Genomic DNA, 17,850 nt, shown 5'->3' with positions numbered 1-17,850 from the left:
ATTTTATAATGATTACAGTGAATTTCCTGGTTTAATTCACCAGAAAAACTTAACAATTCTTTATTTGCATGCAAGTAAAATTATAGCCTTAAAATAGATCAAGCAAGCACTGCCAACTCCCAATGCAGAGACATTTTCATTGCTTTGCTTCTCCAAAGATGAAATATTTCCTTCCTCTTTTCCAAACGTGCTCACCAAAGTTTCCTGGTTTCTCTGTCAAGTTGAAATTTCCATATATTACCATAATTTCAAATACCTGTATTTTCTATGGATATTGAATAATACAATTAAGAGTTTTCCAGTCCTTTATTACACCCTCAGAGATAATTTTCAAAAGTGAGGGTCTTAAATAATCTGTGTGTATCTGTGTGTGTTTGTATGTGTATGACTGCTTTCATATTTATAGAAGTAGTTAGAATTTCACCTAAATGTGAAATACATACATACACACACAGACAGCCCCTTCAAATAAAAGAGAAACAGGGACAACTGGGTGGCTCAGCAGTTGAGCGTCTTCAGCTCAGGTCGTGATCCTGGGGTCCTGTGATAGAGTCCAGCATCGGGTTCCCTGAGCAGAGCCTGCTTCTCCCTCTTACTATATCTCTGCCTCTCTCTCTGTGTCTCTCATGAATAAATAGGTAAAATCTTAAAAAAAAAAAAGAAAAGAGAAACAAATTCCTTTTTTTAAGATTTTGTTTATTTTTAAAAGGATTTTATTTAATTTGAGGGAAAAGAGAGCACAAGCAGTGGAGAGAGGTAGAGGGAGAATCAGCCTCCCTGCTCAGCAGGGAGCCCGACTCAGGACTCCATCCCAGGACACCAGGATCATGGTCTGAACCAAAGGCAGATACTTAACTGACTGAGACAGGTGCCCAACAAACTCCTTTTAAAAACATGTGGCAAGACAGATTTTTGTTCCTTCTTACAGCCCAAAGACCCATTGCCAACACCCAGAGCTAGAGTTCTTAGTTTTAAAAGTAGGGGGCTTTTTGTAAAACAGGAAAGGTGAAAATCAAAAAGAAAAAAAAAATAGAAAGTATCATTACTAATGTTATACAAATTCTTGCAGATAATATAATAGAGATACTATTTCCCAGCTCATTTTGTAAAGTCTGTATAATCCTGATACCAAAAGACCTGGAGACATTACCAAAAAAAAAAAAAAAAAAAAAAAAGGAAAAGAAAAATTACCAATTAATCTTTCTTATAAATGTGCATACAAAAATCCTTAAGATATAAGCAAATCAAATATTACAACACAGAAAAAGCATAACCCATTGTTGGTTTAATTTGAAAGTTCAACATGATTTAAATATTAAAGAGAAAAGTTATATGACAATTAAGTAGGTGCAGAAAACGCAGTTATCAAATTTAAGCTCCAGATCATGATCAAAAACTCTCTGCAAAATAAGAATGGAAGGAAAAAAATCCCAGTCTAATGAAAGGCATCTATAAAAATTCCCGAATTAATATCATTCCTCTGCTGAAATACTGAATGCTCTTCATCAAAGACAGGGAAAAGGCATGACTGTCTACATCTCTTTAATAGATTTACTTTTTAGAACAGTTTTAGGGTAACAGCAGCATTGAGAGGAAAGTAGAGAGTTCCTATACATCCCTGGCTCTCACATATACAGTTTCCCCCTTAGCTATAGAAGGTGGTACATGTGTTATAATCCATGAACCTACATGTACACATCGTCATCATCCAGAGTCCAAAGTTGACATCAGGGTTGGTTCTTGATATTGCACATTCTATAGATTGTGACAAAAGTATAATAACATGTATCCACAGTTGTAGCATCGTCCAGAATGGTTACACTGCATTACATTACATCCTTTGTGTTCTACCTATTGCATCTCTCTCTCCCTCCAGTCCCTGGCAACCACTGGTCCTTTAACGTATAATCTTGCTCTTTCTAGAATATCATATAGTTGGAATGATCAAGTATGTAGCCTTTTCAGATTGGCTTCTTTCATTTAATAACATGCATATAAAGTTTTTCCCAGGTCTTTTCGTGGTTTGATAGCTTATGTCTTGTTAGCACTGAATAATACCCAACTGCCTGGAAGTTCTACAGTTTATTTGCTTATTCACCTATGGAGGATATTTTGGTTGCTTTGAAGTTTCGGCAATAATGAATTAAGGTGCTATAAACATTCCTGTGCTGATTTGCATGGGGACATAAGTTTTTGATTATTTTGGTAAGTACCGAAGGATGTGATTGCTGGATCATATTAATTTTTAAGAACTTCCCAAACCATATTCCAAAGTGGCTATGCCATTTTGCATTTCTACCAGCAATGAATGAGAGTTGCACTGATACCGCATTCTCATAAACATTTGGAATTGACAGTGTCTTGTATTTTGGCCTTTCTAATGAATATGTACTGATATCTCATTGTTTTAGTTTGCACTTCCCTAATGACATTTGATGTTGAACATCTTTTTATTTTTTGTATATTTTTTTATTGGAGTTCAATTTGCCAACATAGAGCATAACATTAACCCAGTGCTCATCCCGACAAGTCCTCCCCTCAGTGCCCGTCACCCAGTCACCCCATCCCCCTCCCCACCTCCCCTTCCACCACCCCTTGTTCGTTTCCCAGAGTTAGGAGTCTCTCCTGTTCTGTCTCCCTTTCTGATATTTCCCACTCAGTTTCTCTCCTTTCCCTTTATTCCCTTTCACTATTATTTATATTCCCCAAATGAATGAGAACATACACTGTTTGTCCTTCTCCGATTGACTTACTTCACTCAGCATAATACCTTCCAGTTCCATCTACATTGAAGCAAATGGTGGGTATTTGTCATTTCTAATGGCTGAGTAATATTCCATTGTATACATAAACCACATCTTCTTTATCCATTCATCTTTTGATGGACACCAAGGCTCCTTCCACAGTCTGGCTATTGTGGACATTGCTGCTATAAACATCGGGGTGCAGGTGTCCCAGCATTTCACTGCATCTGTATCTTTGGGGTAAATCCCCAGCAGGGCAATTGCTGGGTCATAGGGCAGATCTATTTTTAACTCTTTGAGGAACCTCCACCCAGTTTTCCAGAGTGGCTGCACCAGTTCACATTCCCACCAACAGTGCAAGAGGGTTCCCCTTCCTCCCCATCCTCTCCAATATTTGTCGTTTCCTGTCTTGTTAATTTTCCCCATTCTCACTGGTATGAGGTGGTATCTCATTGTGGTTTTGATTTGTATTTCCCTGATGGCAAGTGATGTGGAGCATTTTCTCATGTGCTTGTTGGCCATGTCTGTGTCTTCCTCTGTGAGATTTCTCTTCATGTCTTTTGCCCATTTCAGGATTGGATTGTTTGTTCTTTGCTGTTGGATTTAATAAGTTCTTTATAGATCTTGGAAACTAGCCCTTTATCTGATATGTCATTTGCCAATATCTTCTCCCATTCTGTAGGTTGTCTTTTAGTTTTGTTGACTGTTTCTTTTGCTGTGCAGAAGCTTTTTATCCTGATTTAGTCCCAATAATTCATTTTTGCTTTTGTTTCCCTTGCCTTCATGGATGTGTCTTGCAAGAAGTTGCTATGGCCAAGTTCAAAAAGGGTGTTGCCTGTGTTCTCCTCTAGGATTTTGATGGATTCTTGTCTCACATTTAGATCTTTCATCCATTTTGAGTTTATCTTTGTGTATGGTGTAAGAGAATGGTCTAGTTTCATTCTTCTGCATGTGGCTCTCCAATTTTCCCAGCACATTTATTGAAGAGATTGTCCTTTTTCCAGTGGGTAGCCTTTCCTGCTTTGTCAAATATTAGTTGACCATAGAGTGAGGGCCCATCTCTGGATTCTCTATTCTGTTCCATAGATCTATGTGTCTGTTTTTGTGCCAGTACCACACTGTCTTGATAATCACAACTTTGTAGTACAACCTGAAATCTGGCATTGTGATGTCCCTGGCTCTGGTTTTCTTTTTTAATATTCCCCTGGCTATTTGGGGTCTTTTCTGATTCCACACAAATCTTAAGATGATTTGTTCCAAATCTCTGAAGAAAGTCCATGGTATTTTGATAGGGATTGCATTAAATGTGTAAATTGCCCTGGATAGCATTCACATTTTCACAATATTAATTCTTCCAAACCATGAACATGGAATATTTTTCCATCTCCTTGTGTCTTCCTCAATTTCCTTTAGAAGTGTTCTGTAGTTTTGAGGGTATAGATCCTTTACCTCTTTGGTTAGGTTTATTCCTAGGTATCTTATGCTTTTGGGTGTAATTGTAAATCGGATTGACTCCTTAATTTCTCTTTCTTCAGTGTAATTATTAGTGTATAGAAATGCCACTGATTTCTGGGCATTGATTTTTGTATCCTGCCACACTACCGAATTGCTGTATGAGTTCTAGCAATCTTGGGGTGGAGTCTTTTGGGTTTTCTATGTAGAGTATCATGCCATCGGTGAAGAGGGAGAGTTTGACTTCTTCTTTGCCAATTTGAATGCCGTTTATGTCTTTTTGTTGTCTGATAGCTGAGGCTAGGACTTCCAGTACTATGCTGAATAGCAGTGGTGAGAGTGGACATCCCTGTTGTGTTCCTGATCTTAGGGGAAAGGCTCCCAGTGTTTCCCCATTGAGAATGATATTTGCTTTGGGATTTTTGTAGATGGCTTTTAAGATGTTGAGGAATGTTCCCTCTATCCCTACATTCTGAAGAGTTTTGATCAGGAATGGATGCTGTATTTTGTCAAATGCTTTCTCTTCATCTATTGAGAGGATCATATGGTTCTTGGTTTTTCTCTTGTGATATGATCTATCACATTGATTGTTTTACAAGTGTTGAACCAGCCTTGCATCCCGGGGATAAATCCACTTGGTGATGGTGAATAATCTTCTTAATGTACTATTGGATCCTATTGGCTAGTATCTTGTTGAGAATTTTTGCATCTGTTTTCATCGGGGATATTGGTCTATAATTCTCCTTTTTGGTGGGGTCTTTGTCTGGTTTTGGAATTAAAGTGATGCTGGCCTCATAGAACGAGTTTGGAAGTACTCCATCCCTTTCTATCTTTCAGAACAGCTTTAGTAGAATAGGTATTGTTTCTTCTTTAAACGTTTGATAGAATTCCCCTGGGAAGCCATCTGGCCCTGAACTTTTGTGTGTTGGGAGGTTTTTGATGACTGCTTCAACTTGCTCCCTGGTTATTGGCCTGTTCAGGTTTTCTATTTCTTCTTGTTCCAGTTTTGGTAGTTTGTGGTTTTCCAGAAATGCGTCCATTTCTTCTAGATTGCCTAATTTATTGGCGTATAGCTGCTCATAATATGTTTTTAAAATCGTTTGTATTTCCTTGGTGTTGGTGGTGATCTCTCCTTTTTCATTCGTGATTTTATTAATTAGACTCTTTTTTGTTTTTAATAAGGCTGGCTAATGTTTCATCTATCTTATTAATTCTTTCAAAGAACCAAATCCTGGTTTTGTTGATCTGTTCTATGGTTCTTCTGGTCTCTATTTCATTGAGTTTTGCTCAAATCTTTATTAACTCTCTTCTTCTGCTTGGTGTAAGGTTTTATTTGCTGTTATTTCTTCAGTTCCTTTAGGTGCAAGGTTAGCTTGTGTGTTTGAGTTTTTTCCAGTTTTTTGAGGGATGCTTGTATTGCAATGTATTTCTCTCTTAGGACTGCTTTTGCTGTATCCCAAAGATTTTGAATAGTTGTATCTTCATTCTCATTAGTTTCCATGAATCTTTTTTAATTCTTATCTAATTTCCAGGTTGACCCTTTCATCTTTTAGCAGGATGCTCTTTAGCCTCCACATATTTTTCTTCCAAATTTCTTCTTGTGATTGAGTTCAAGTTTCAAAGCATTATGATCTGAAAATATGCAGGGGATAATCCCAATCTTTTGGTGTTGGCTAAGACCTAATTTGTGACCCAGTACATGGTCTATTCTGGAGAAAGTTCCATGTGCACTTGAGAAGAATGTATTTTCAGTTGCGTTTGGATGTAAAGTTCTGTAAATATATGCAAAATCCGTCTTGTCAAATGCAAATTTAAAGCTCTTATTTCTTTGGAGATGTTGTGCTTAGAAGATCTGTCATTTGCAGAAAGTGCCGTGAAGTCTCCCAGTATTAGTGTATTATTATCTAAGTATCTTTACTTTGGTTATTAATTGATTGATATACTTGGCAGCTCTCACATTAGGGGCATAATTATTCATGATTGTTAGGTACTCTTGTTGAATAGATCCTTTAAGTATGATATAGTGTCCCTCTTTATTTCTTACTGCAGTCTTTGGGATAAACTTTAATTTATCTGATATGAGGATGCTGTATTTTCTCAAATGCATCTATTGTGAGGATTAGATTTAAAAGAGGAAACAATAATGCTGCCTTTCTTTGCAGATGATATATGGTTGTACTTGTAAAAATTCCTAAGTAATCAATATAAAATCTACTAGAACTTCTAGGTAAATTTAGCCATGTTATAATATCAAAGTGACCTTGCAAAAATAAACTATTTTTACTTCCCCAGATTTGAATATAAGATTAAGATAAGGTAGCATTTATAATAACACCCAAAACAAGATACTTAGGAATAAATTTAGTAGGATTTGTGTTAAAACTCTACATTTAAAATTATTAAATATTTTGAGAGAAATTAAAGAAGACCTTGAATATGTGGAGAGACATATCATATTTGCGAATTATAAGACTCAGCACTATTAAATGTTCAGTTGTCCCCAAATTGGGCTATTGATTTTTTGCAATCCCAATCTTAGCAGACTTTTTAAAAGTAGAAGTTGACAATATTATTTTAAAATTTATATAGAAACTCAAAGAACCTAAAAGGAACAAATTATTTTTTAAGTAATTTTTCCCCAATAAGTGGTGCTAGAAACAGTAGACCTCTGTATGAGAAAAGAAAAAGCTGACCTCTGCCTCAAGTCACGCACAAGTACTAATTTCAGAAGAATAATACACTTAAATGCAAAAGCCAAACGATAAAGCTTCTAGAAGAAAATATAGGAGACTATATTTGCAAGTTTGTGTTGGGCAAATGTTTCTTAGAAATGAGAAATAAAGGTAAACTTTAAAAAATGAAAAATTGAATGTTAAAATTTAAAACTACTCATCAAGAGACATTACTAAGAAAATGAACACACAGCCATAGAAAGAGAAGAATATTTGCAACACATAAATTTGAGACTAGGAATGGTATTCAGAAAGAATACCAAAATATAGAAACAATTTCGACATTTCAATTATAAAAAGATAACCAGCCCAATATAGACGTGAGTCAGACACTTAACCGACTATGCCACCCAGGCACCCCTCGATGTTGCTAATCATTAGAAAAATGAAAATTAAAACTACCATACAGGGATCCCTGGGTGGCGCAGCGGTTTAGCACCTGCCTTTGGCCCAGGGCGTGATCCTGGAGACCCGGGATCAAATCCCACGTCGGGCTCCCGGTGCATGGAGCCTGCTTCTCCCTCTGCCTGTGTCTCTGCCTTTCTCTCTCTCCCTGTGACTATCATAAAAAAAAAAAAATTAAAACTACCATACAAAATAACTACATAGGCACTAGAGAGGCTGAAATAAAAGCATAGTCAAATGTTGATGAAGGTGTAATGCAAAAAATCAACATACATTGTTGATGGGTGTGTAAATGCTATTTTGGAAAACTTGTAATATTTGAAAGATTTAAATGTATTTCTACCCTATATATACCATATATATATGGTTATTGGTATAATATATATATATATATATATATATATATATATACACACAGCAGGTCCATTTTTAGATTTTCATTCAGGAGAAATAAAAATATATATCAAAAGTAACTTTTACAAGAACATCCACAAGCAGCTTTACTTATAAAAGTATTCTGAACCTGGAAACAGTCTGGGTTTCCATTAACTGAAGAATGAATTAAAAAATATACAATGGAATGACATTCAGCTATAAAATGGAATAAATTACAGCTGCATACAACAGCATTATACAGAGTGAAAGGATCATGACATAAAGAAATACATACTTAGGGGCACCTGGGTGGCTCAGTCGGTAAAGTGTCTGCCTTTGGCTCAGGTCATGATCTCAGGGTCCTGAGATGGAGTCCCATGTTCCACTGAGAGTCTGCTTCTCCCTCTGCCTCTGTGCTCTCTCTCTCTTTCTCTCTCTCTCTCAAATAAATAAAATCTTTTAAAAAGATACATACTTATATGAATTCCTAGGAAGCCTAATTTATGATGGTGATGAAAATCAGAACAGAGCTATTTCTGGGTGAGAAGAGACTAACTAGAAAGAAGCTTAAGAAAATTTTCTGGGACCATAAAAATGTGCTATATTTTAATAGGGTATAGGTTATATATCCATTTGTCAAAACTGATGATACTGTACCTTTAAGGTCTGTCTACTTCACTGCCATAAAATAGACTTCAAATTCTTTTAAATGGGACAAAGCAAATACTGATAGGAAACTAAAATTCACAACACAAGATACTTAATTTCCTGTGGATATTCTACGAGGCAGGCAGACTGCTGTAAAGGCCCACTTGCACCTCCCCACCCTAAACCCTTCAGGATCTTGTTTTCCTCTTTTCTAATTCAGCAAATGTGTGTAGAGCAGAGGATGACTGACACGCTCACTGGAGGTCCAGATATGGTCTACCTTAGTGAGTCAGTGGAAATGTGGGAATCTCCTCCTTTATACATGTTGCTTTCTGATTCTAAAGTCTACCATTATAGGTTAACCTTGACTCTGACTCAGTACACTTCTATTATATTACAAAATATGATTTCCCAATATTATCCACAGATTGGTCACTCAGTCTGCTAAGATACATTGCTTCCTGGTCCATAGATTACTACTCTTTTCTGGTCACAGGGATCTCTGATGGGACATTTTTTTCTCCCAGAAATCATAAGACTGATGTATAATTTGTGGTGCAGGTTTTTGTTACAGTTCATTATTGTCACTTTATCTTTGATTTGGTGGTACACAAGGAGAAATGACAAGCTTTTCATTTTCTAGGTTACAGTAAAAATTCTACTTTGTATCCCATTGGGTTTTGCAAGTTATTGTTTACTCATTGTGTGAGATTGACGAAATAGTACTAATCAGTAACCCGTGGGAGCATAAAAACTGTGCCCCGGCTAATGGTGTATAGGAATTCTGGGATGTACAGTCTAAAACATTTTTTCTTTCGTTTACACAGATACACTATAAGAAAAAATAAAGAATTTTTAAATTTCTTGTTATCATTTCTGAGTATATACATTGATGAAAGAGACATATTTTTTTCCCCTCACTTGGGAAACTTGAATATAATCACAGAGTGCTGACAACAATTTCCAGAAGGCATTTCTGTTCTGCTTAATGTTATTTAGGTTTGGGTATGTGAGCAAATATTTGGTGACCTGAATCGTATTGTTTACACAGTGAACAACCAAATGAGTGATGTGGGTTTTGCTATCTACTCATTCAATATCCTGTGAGTATAAAACGTTTGAGGGGGTTTTTGTCTCCTGGGCAATTCTTGTGCTTATGAGTCTTTGTAGAGAGAAAAATACGTCATTGAGTAAACTCAGGTGTAGCCAAAGTGTAGTAATGACCTTCATTAGTGATCTGGCTGTGTAGATTGGATTTGCCTGAAGCTTCGTCCCTTGGGATTTATGTGCTTGAGCGTTTTGAAACATATTTTCCATTCAAAACTAAATGCAATTATTATTCTTTAATATTTATGTATCTGAGCAGCCAAAGCCTGATGGAACTGACCTCCAGTGTGTTGACAGGGAAGGTTGGGTGAAAGACAAGTAATTCAGATTTCACCTCTTCTCGCCTATGAAGCCTTCTTTGTTCCACTCCTTTCCTCCTCATTTGTCATCCCCTTACATTTTGTGTATAGTATTAGATTTGCACTTATTGATATGTATGTTTATTTTTTAACTGTTGAGATGTGATTCATATACCATAAAATTCACTACTTTAATGTGTACACATTGGTGGTTTTCAATACATTCCCAGAGTTAGGCAACCACTGTTACAACCTAATTTTCAAACATTTTAAACAGCCCTGAAAGAAACCCCATATCCATTAGCATTATCCATTACTCCCCATTTCTCCTTGACCCCAACCTTTAGAACCACTCAGCTAATTTTGGTCTCTATGGACTTACCTATTCTGGACATTTCTTAAAAGTAGAACCAAACAATATGTGGTATTTTGCAGTTGGCTTCTTTCATGTAACATAGTATTTTAAAGAATCATCCATGTTGTAGCATGGGTCAGCACTGCAGTCCTTTTTATTATCATATAATATTCCATTGTGTTGATATACTACATTTTGTTTATCTAAGTATCAGCTGATGGACATCTGTTTTTTCCCCCACAGTTCCAAGTGTTTATTTTTAAATTTTATTTAAATTCAATTAATTAACATATAGTGTATTATTTGTTTCAGAAGTAGAGGCCAGTGATTCATCAGTCTTATATAACACCCAGGGCTCATTACATCCTGAGCCCTCCTTTTAATGTCCATCACCCAGTTAGCCCATCCCCCCTCATCCCCAGTGACTCTCAGTTTGTTTCCTATGATTAAGAGTCTCTTATAGCTTGTTTCCCTCTCTGAATTAATCTTGTTTTATTTTCTCCTCTCTTCCTCTATGAGTGTCTCTTTTGTTTCTTAAATTCTATATGAGTGATATGATAATTGTCTTTCTCTAATTAACTTATTCCACTTAGTATAATGTCCTCTAGTTCCAGTTGATGGGCATTTGAGTTGTTTTTGCTTTTGACTATAATGAATAATACTACTATGGATATCTGTGTACCAGTCTTCTTGTGAACATATGTTCACGTATGTTTTTATTTCTCTTGGATAGACACCTAGGAATGAAATCGCTGAGTAATATAGCTCCATTTAACATTTTGAGTAACTGCCAAACTGTTCTCCAAAGTCACTGCATCATTTAACATTTCTACCAGCAGTGCATGAGAGGTGTGGATTTTTCCACATCCTTGTCAACTCTTATTATTGTCTGTCATTTTGAATAGAGTCATCCTATTGTGTGTGAAGTGGTATGTCATTTCATTTTGATTTGCATTGCCCTAATGACTAATGATTTTGAGCCTCTTTACATGAACCTATTGTCTGTCTAGCTTCTCTGGAGAAATGTCTATTCAAATCCTTTGCCCATTTTTAATTTGAGTCATTTATTTATTTATTTATTTATTTATTTTGTTATTGAATTGAAAGATATACACTCCCACAAAACCATGCTATGGAGGAAAAATATATCCCCCCGCCCCCCTCAAAAGAGGATGCCCTTTTATAAAAGGGAACAAATTCCAAATAGCAAAAATAACTGTAAATATGCTCTGTTATTCACTTCTCATTCTCTATCCCATTGCATTAAATGCCATTCTCTTAGGATCTCTCTTCCAGAAAGATGATAAAACTCTACAATAAATTGGTTTAAAAAATAATAAATTGGTTTAATGATTTTAGGTATTTGACATCTGAAGATAGTGCTCTTTCAGCCATCTATTCATCCATTCATCTATCCATCAGTTCAGCCATTCACACATTCATTCATTCCACCATACATTGAGAACCCAGTACTTGCTCATTGTTGGGCTGAGTAGTCAGAAAAGGGCCGGTGAAAACAGACATGGTCCCTGCCTCATGAAGCTCATTGCGTGGGAGGTAGACAGTGATCATCTAAGTACATAAATCAAAAATAGTGATAAGTAGCTGCACCTGGTTGGTTCAGTTTGTTAAGCATCTGCCTCTTGATCTTGGCTCAGGTCATGATCTCAGGGTGGTGAGATCGAGTCCTGTGACGAGGCTTTATGCTGGGCTTGGAGCCTGCTTAAGATTCTCTTTCTCCTTCTCCCTCTGCCCTTTCTAGCCCCCTCTAAAATAAAAAATAGTGATAAGTGCCATGAAAGATGTAGGGATCTGATGCAATTTGTCAAATTAGAGCAAGATTTCCTGAGGAAGAGATATTTGGATAATTTGAAGGAAAAGAAAAAATTATTAAGTGAAAGTACATGTGAGAGGTGTTTCAGGGAGAGGAAATGGTAAGTGGAATGGCTGTGCAGTGAGGACAGGGCACATCCAGAATTGGAAAGAAGCCAGGAAGTTTGAATAAAGAGTGAGAAAGAAAGCAGCAGGTGAGAAGGCTGGGGCTGAGGTGATCTGGGATTTAAGCAGTCAGAGCATCATAGGACATGTTAAGGAGCCTCTTATTTATCTTAAGAGCACTGTGTTACTTTTGAAGGGTCTTAAGAAGGAAGAGAATATGGTGAGACCTATTTTAGTCAGCTCACACAGTCTCTTGTATGGGAGAATCAACTGGAAGAGGCAAGTGTTGTACCAGAAAACCAGGTCAAGAGCTTACTATAGGAGACCTTGTTATTTGAATTAGGAGTGGCAACAAAGGAGAGAAAGAGAGAGGGATGTGCATAGATTTGAAGATACTTTAAAGATGGTATCAGTGGAACTGGTGATGGGCCACTGTCCTTATAAAGGGATAAGATGTCAAGGATGACAATGATATGTATATACTATTCACAGGAAGAGGTGACACCAGGAGAGGACTCCAGATATGAGATAAACGTGACAAGTTTTAAGTGTTGGTCATATTGAGTTTGAGGTCTCTTTAAGACATGTAGGCAGAGATGTCAGATAGAGAGATGGATACATATGTCTAGAGCTTGGAATTTTCGGTAACCTGAAAAGTTAATGAGGGGAAAGATTTTAGCCTACTTCATCTCATGAAGAGAAAAAAAAATCTGTTTATTACAATGAGTAATTATCAATGTTAAATACAAGATTAACTATAATCACTTACGTATAATAAGCGTCCCAGCCTTTCCCATAAAAATGTTAGAATAACATAGTATCCTGAATTAGTATCCGCCTCCTTCATGAAGCCTGGTCAGACCCATCCCTCTGCTCAGTTCTTTCAGGCACTACAGCAAAGGACTCTCTCAGCTTCCGTTCCAAGTCTACTAGTCTTTTCCTTTTCTGATCATAAGGCCTTTTTATGATGCACTTCAGAGCTTTACCTATTCACAAGTTCATACTTCGGTAGGATGTGTTTCTATGTTTTTGTGTTTTTCTACACTTTTTCCCTATAAACTTTTTATAGAGCAGCAGAGGTTGTCATTATTTACTAAAGAAATTGCATAATTGTAAGTAGATAACAAACCCCTGAGTAAAAAATTAGAGTTCTGCAAGCAGAGTAAAACAAGCAAACAAAATCCAATAAGTCATGTATCTCAAAAGCCTTAATAGTCACATTATGATCAATATGCTTATGCTAAGTCTACCCACTCACTAGGCTGTTTGTTTCCTGGTTTCCAAAACATCAGTAAATATTTACTTATCTTATTCATCTTTGTTAGGCTGTAAATCCTGTGGAAGGAGGAATAGCCCCTTTCAAGCCATTCTTTATCAGTGCAGAGCTCTTGTGGGAGTTTGCACAGGAAATCATAACTCATTTTAAATAATGACATTTGGATTTACAAATGGAACTCTTGACAGCGTTCAAGAAGGTTAGTCTCAGAAGCCAACATTTTAATTCAAATAAGAGGTACAAGCCTAGTGTTCTGTTAAATTTGGATATTTGCTCTTTTGGAAGGATCCCTTTATTTTATTGCAGCACACTCTACCTGAATTTCTCCAAGCTTTTTGCTTTTCTGTTTACACAGTTAAAAGAACTCACAGGTGCTATGGGAATGAAGTAATAAATAACCTGGTCTGGATCACACAAATATGGCCAGACAGAGCTAGAACTGCATGCCGGGTCTCCTCACTCAATCTAAAGCTCCTTGTGGGTTTGATCATGAGGAAGAATGTGGTATAAGGACTAGGGGCTGTGTATACACGTGTTAGTTGTCATCTCCATGCAGTGCATCAGGAGACCCCACTTAGAATCTTCTCTTCCCCTCTGCCCCTGCTTCTCCCTGCTTCCAAACCCTTTCCCCCAATGATGCTGGTGTTTCACTATTAGTATTTCCTTTCTTTATTTTAAAGGTTATATTTCTTGACACAAATACCTCTAGGAATGGTAGTTAGTAAAACATAATCCCTCAGGTACACTTTAGTGAGAGACTCTGTGAACCAGATAATTTACTAATAGGTGTGTTTGACTACTAGATGATAAAAAGGAGCCTACTGGGGTGGTGAGGAAGCCAGGTCAGAGAGGGCACCAAGGATGAGGAAAAGGAAAAAGAGGCTCCCAGTGATCGGAGATAAGCTTTATAGCTGATAGAAGCTTTGTATCAAACCAGACTTCCGCTTTCTCATTCAGAACACTCATCACAAGTGTTTTCATCATTTTTTTTCATTTACAGATTCCGGTAATCCGGGACCTCCAATTCAAGACCAGTGTCACTGATAACTCAATTGATAAAACAGAGGCAGATACACTCTGTACAAACATTTCTCAGTATGACCTTGTAGATAATTAGGGGTGAAACATATTTTCCATTTTAAAAATACAGGACATTTTGAACATATTGTTTATTATGAGGGAAAATCATAGAGAACCAGAGTTCTTACCCTTTGTTCTGTTTCCATAACTGATTTGATAATGGTAGAAATGTCTTTTCAGCTAGTGAGATTTTGTATGCTTGCACTATGATTTAGCTCTGCTTCCACGACAGGACAAACACTGTTAGAAGAAGGATGAAATAGAATGGAAAGTGGAACAAATCAAAAATATTAATCTGGAATCATTGATTTATTACTTGTAAATAATTAAAATAATGCCAAACGATACCAATAATTCCTGAGCTGGGATATTCAGGAGTTGCCTAATTCCTTTTCAGTTCTCAAAGTTTATCTTAGTCCCTGAGTAAATAATACATTTTCATTTATTAGTGTTACAAGGTTAATAACACTGTAATTTGTAGTATTAGGAAGTTACTGCCCTTTTAAAATGATCCTTGTTGATTGTTTCTGGATTGTTTGATTCTTCTTTTCCTCACTTTTCCTCCTTTCTTCTCTTCCCGTCTTTCCCTCCACCTCCATCTCCTGAACCGATTTACAATCACCATAAGTCAAGTTATTTGTCTACTCATAGACACCTGTTCAGGTTTTCTGCCTACATTTTCCCTTCCCATACTTAGAAAATATCATGTGTGAAAGATACTAAAGAATTTTTTTTTTGTATTCCAGCTTTTCCCTTAGTAAAAAAAAAAAAAAATCACAAATATTCTTATTTGATGTATCTTCATGTTATAATGCAAGCAAGAACATTATCACCTAATGAGCTTATCAGTTAGCATAATCCATATATATATATATATATAGGTATTTTATAAATAGTACATGATTGATGAAGAATATATTTTTTAAATTATAGGACTACTGTGATTGTAATATTATGTAATCTTGATATGTAAAGTACATCATCATGGACACATACCTGCAAGTCTTTGTCACATATCAAAGCATGGCAAAGGCTGTTTCACTGCAATTGCTGCCACTATTACCAAGTTACTGCTTTGAAGACAATTAGGATGCAGGAAAAGTGTAGAAACTTATGGTGCATATGAGATGCCATTGTTGTGTTCCTCCAATCTTTATTCATATCCTTCAGCTCTCCTTCATGTTGGTTTTAGGATTGCAGGCATCCACATTACTAATTGACACTGTTGGCTCCAAACTGATGTTTGATAATGTTAACACACTGATCGTGTTCAGTTAAACCATATTTTTTAAATGATATCTCTCATGTTTTTCTTGTTCCTGCCAGACAAGATTTTATTACTTGCTGACTGTTAACTTGTACTTTTTTGGCTGATGGCATTTTGATGGGGGGAGATCTGGGTATACAGCTTTAATGTGGTGGCTTTACAACAAGATGCTATGTCCTACCTTCCTCTACCTTACAAACCCCTTTCCTCCTTAACTCTGGCTTAAAGCAGACAATATTTCAGGGTAGGATTAGAAGCAGATAGCAAAGAATGAGCTCCTAAAATCACAGTTGCATTAACTTTGGTCTTTTAGAGATTTAGAAAGATATTTGATTTTTGAATTAGTTGCATGGATACTCCAGACCTTGAAGATCATTGCATTAATTTTGTTAGCAATCAGCATTTTAAAATATCTCATTTTTATAAGATGTAAAGGTGATTTTATTAAACTCTATAAAAATAATAAATATCTATTATCTTGTATAAAGATATATGTTACATATATATGTAACAAATACATATCAGATACTTGCATCTGAGATAACCAAAGCAAAATTTCAGATTAAAAAACCAGTATTGCGACGCCTGCATGGCTCAGCGCTTGAGCATCTGCCTCTGGCTCAGGGTGTGATCCCAGGGTCCCAGATCGAGTCCCACATCAGGCTCCTTGCAGGGAGACTGCTTCTCCCTCTGCCTGTGTCTCTGCTTCTCTCTCTGTGTGTCTCTCATGAATAAAGTCTTAAAAAAAAAACAGTATTATATTTTAACATAAAAATCAATATACTATAAAACATTAAAATTATCTGTTGCAACTTATTCTTTGGTCACCTTTCTGGAGTTTGACCAAGCCCACTGTTGAACAATGGCATAAAACACAAAAGAATATAAATAAATGAGCAAATATTAATTAATAGTTTCCAAAGTTAAAAATTAAAAACATATCAGTGATCAGTGACCAATGAGGTTGGATCCACATTGTCAATCAATTTTGTTTTCTTCCTTTTACTACTGTGCTACTCACAGGATAAAAAATTTGAATGGGTAAATTATTAGAGGCAAAACAGAAACATATACAAGAAATGCCTAAATCAGGTAACCTCATGACCTTGATTTCAAAATGCCAAAAGTTACTGATGATGCATTTTCTTTTGATTCTTCACTTGGCTTAGTAGATCAAAAGCAAACTTGTGATGCATTCTAAACTTGCTTTTAAATGCAATATTTGGTGAAAGATCAGGAGAGAATCCCATCTCCTAATTGAAAGCAAGGGAACTTATTTGCTTTTTTAAGATAACAAAATATTAAGAACATCAAGAAAAAGATATTAAACAAAAATACTTTTCACCATTTTGAAAATAGTCACAATTGAAGTACTTGTGAAAGCACATCAGAGACCCCACTCAGAATAATGAAGCTGCATGCACAGCAATTACTCTGAGTGAGTGAGGGTTTAATATCCAGTATGTGTGTCAGAGGCCTGGGTCTCCCTGACAGGATATTGCAATTTGGTAATTCCCTTGGGGAAAGGGAAATAATCATGTTGTTACTCTTTAACCATAGACAAGGTTTGAAATGATTGAATAGGGTATTCAGAAACCTAATGAACTATGATGTTTCGAGGCAGGACACGGTTATTACGCATTTTCTGAAGGGCATACAAGGTTATTCATACTACTCCCCCTTGATTACCAACCACCCTAACCCCTAAATATTGTTTTTAGCCAGTTTCCACATTGAAGATGCATAACAGGGGAGATATTTAGGGCAATATCAATGCTTTGGAATAACTATGTTCCAGCAATGCAGACATCAATGGCTTACTCTTGGAGCCTACTCTGGCAGCATAGAATATTGAAATGTCGCCAAGTACCCGATATTTATACTTCACTGTCTTTCAGATCTTTATGTATATTACTTACATAGGCCATATGCATATAGGTGAATTATTGGATGCAGAACTAGCTTAAACAAACAGAAACTCCTACTTTTTTCCCATACTTAGATTCCTTTCCTTTAGAAAATTGACCTTTATTCAAAAGTTTATTAACTGCCCTAACCTGTCACCCAGATCCAGATTGCCTGACCCACTTGATGAGTAAAATAACCAAGCTGATGAAAACTACTTCCGTGCTCATGATAGGTCATGAATGGGTCAGAGCTCTGTTTACCTAT

This window comes from Nyctereutes procyonoides, unplaced genomic scaffold (assembly GCF_905146905.1).
Source record: "Nyctereutes procyonoides isolate TBG_1078 unplaced genomic scaffold, NYPRO_anot_genome, whole genome shotgun sequence".
Taxonomy (NCBI): Eukaryota; Metazoa; Chordata; class Mammalia; order Carnivora; family Canidae; genus Nyctereutes; species Nyctereutes procyonoides.
The sequence above is the reverse complement of the archived record's forward strand: the minus strand, read 5'-3'. Positions refer to the sequence as shown.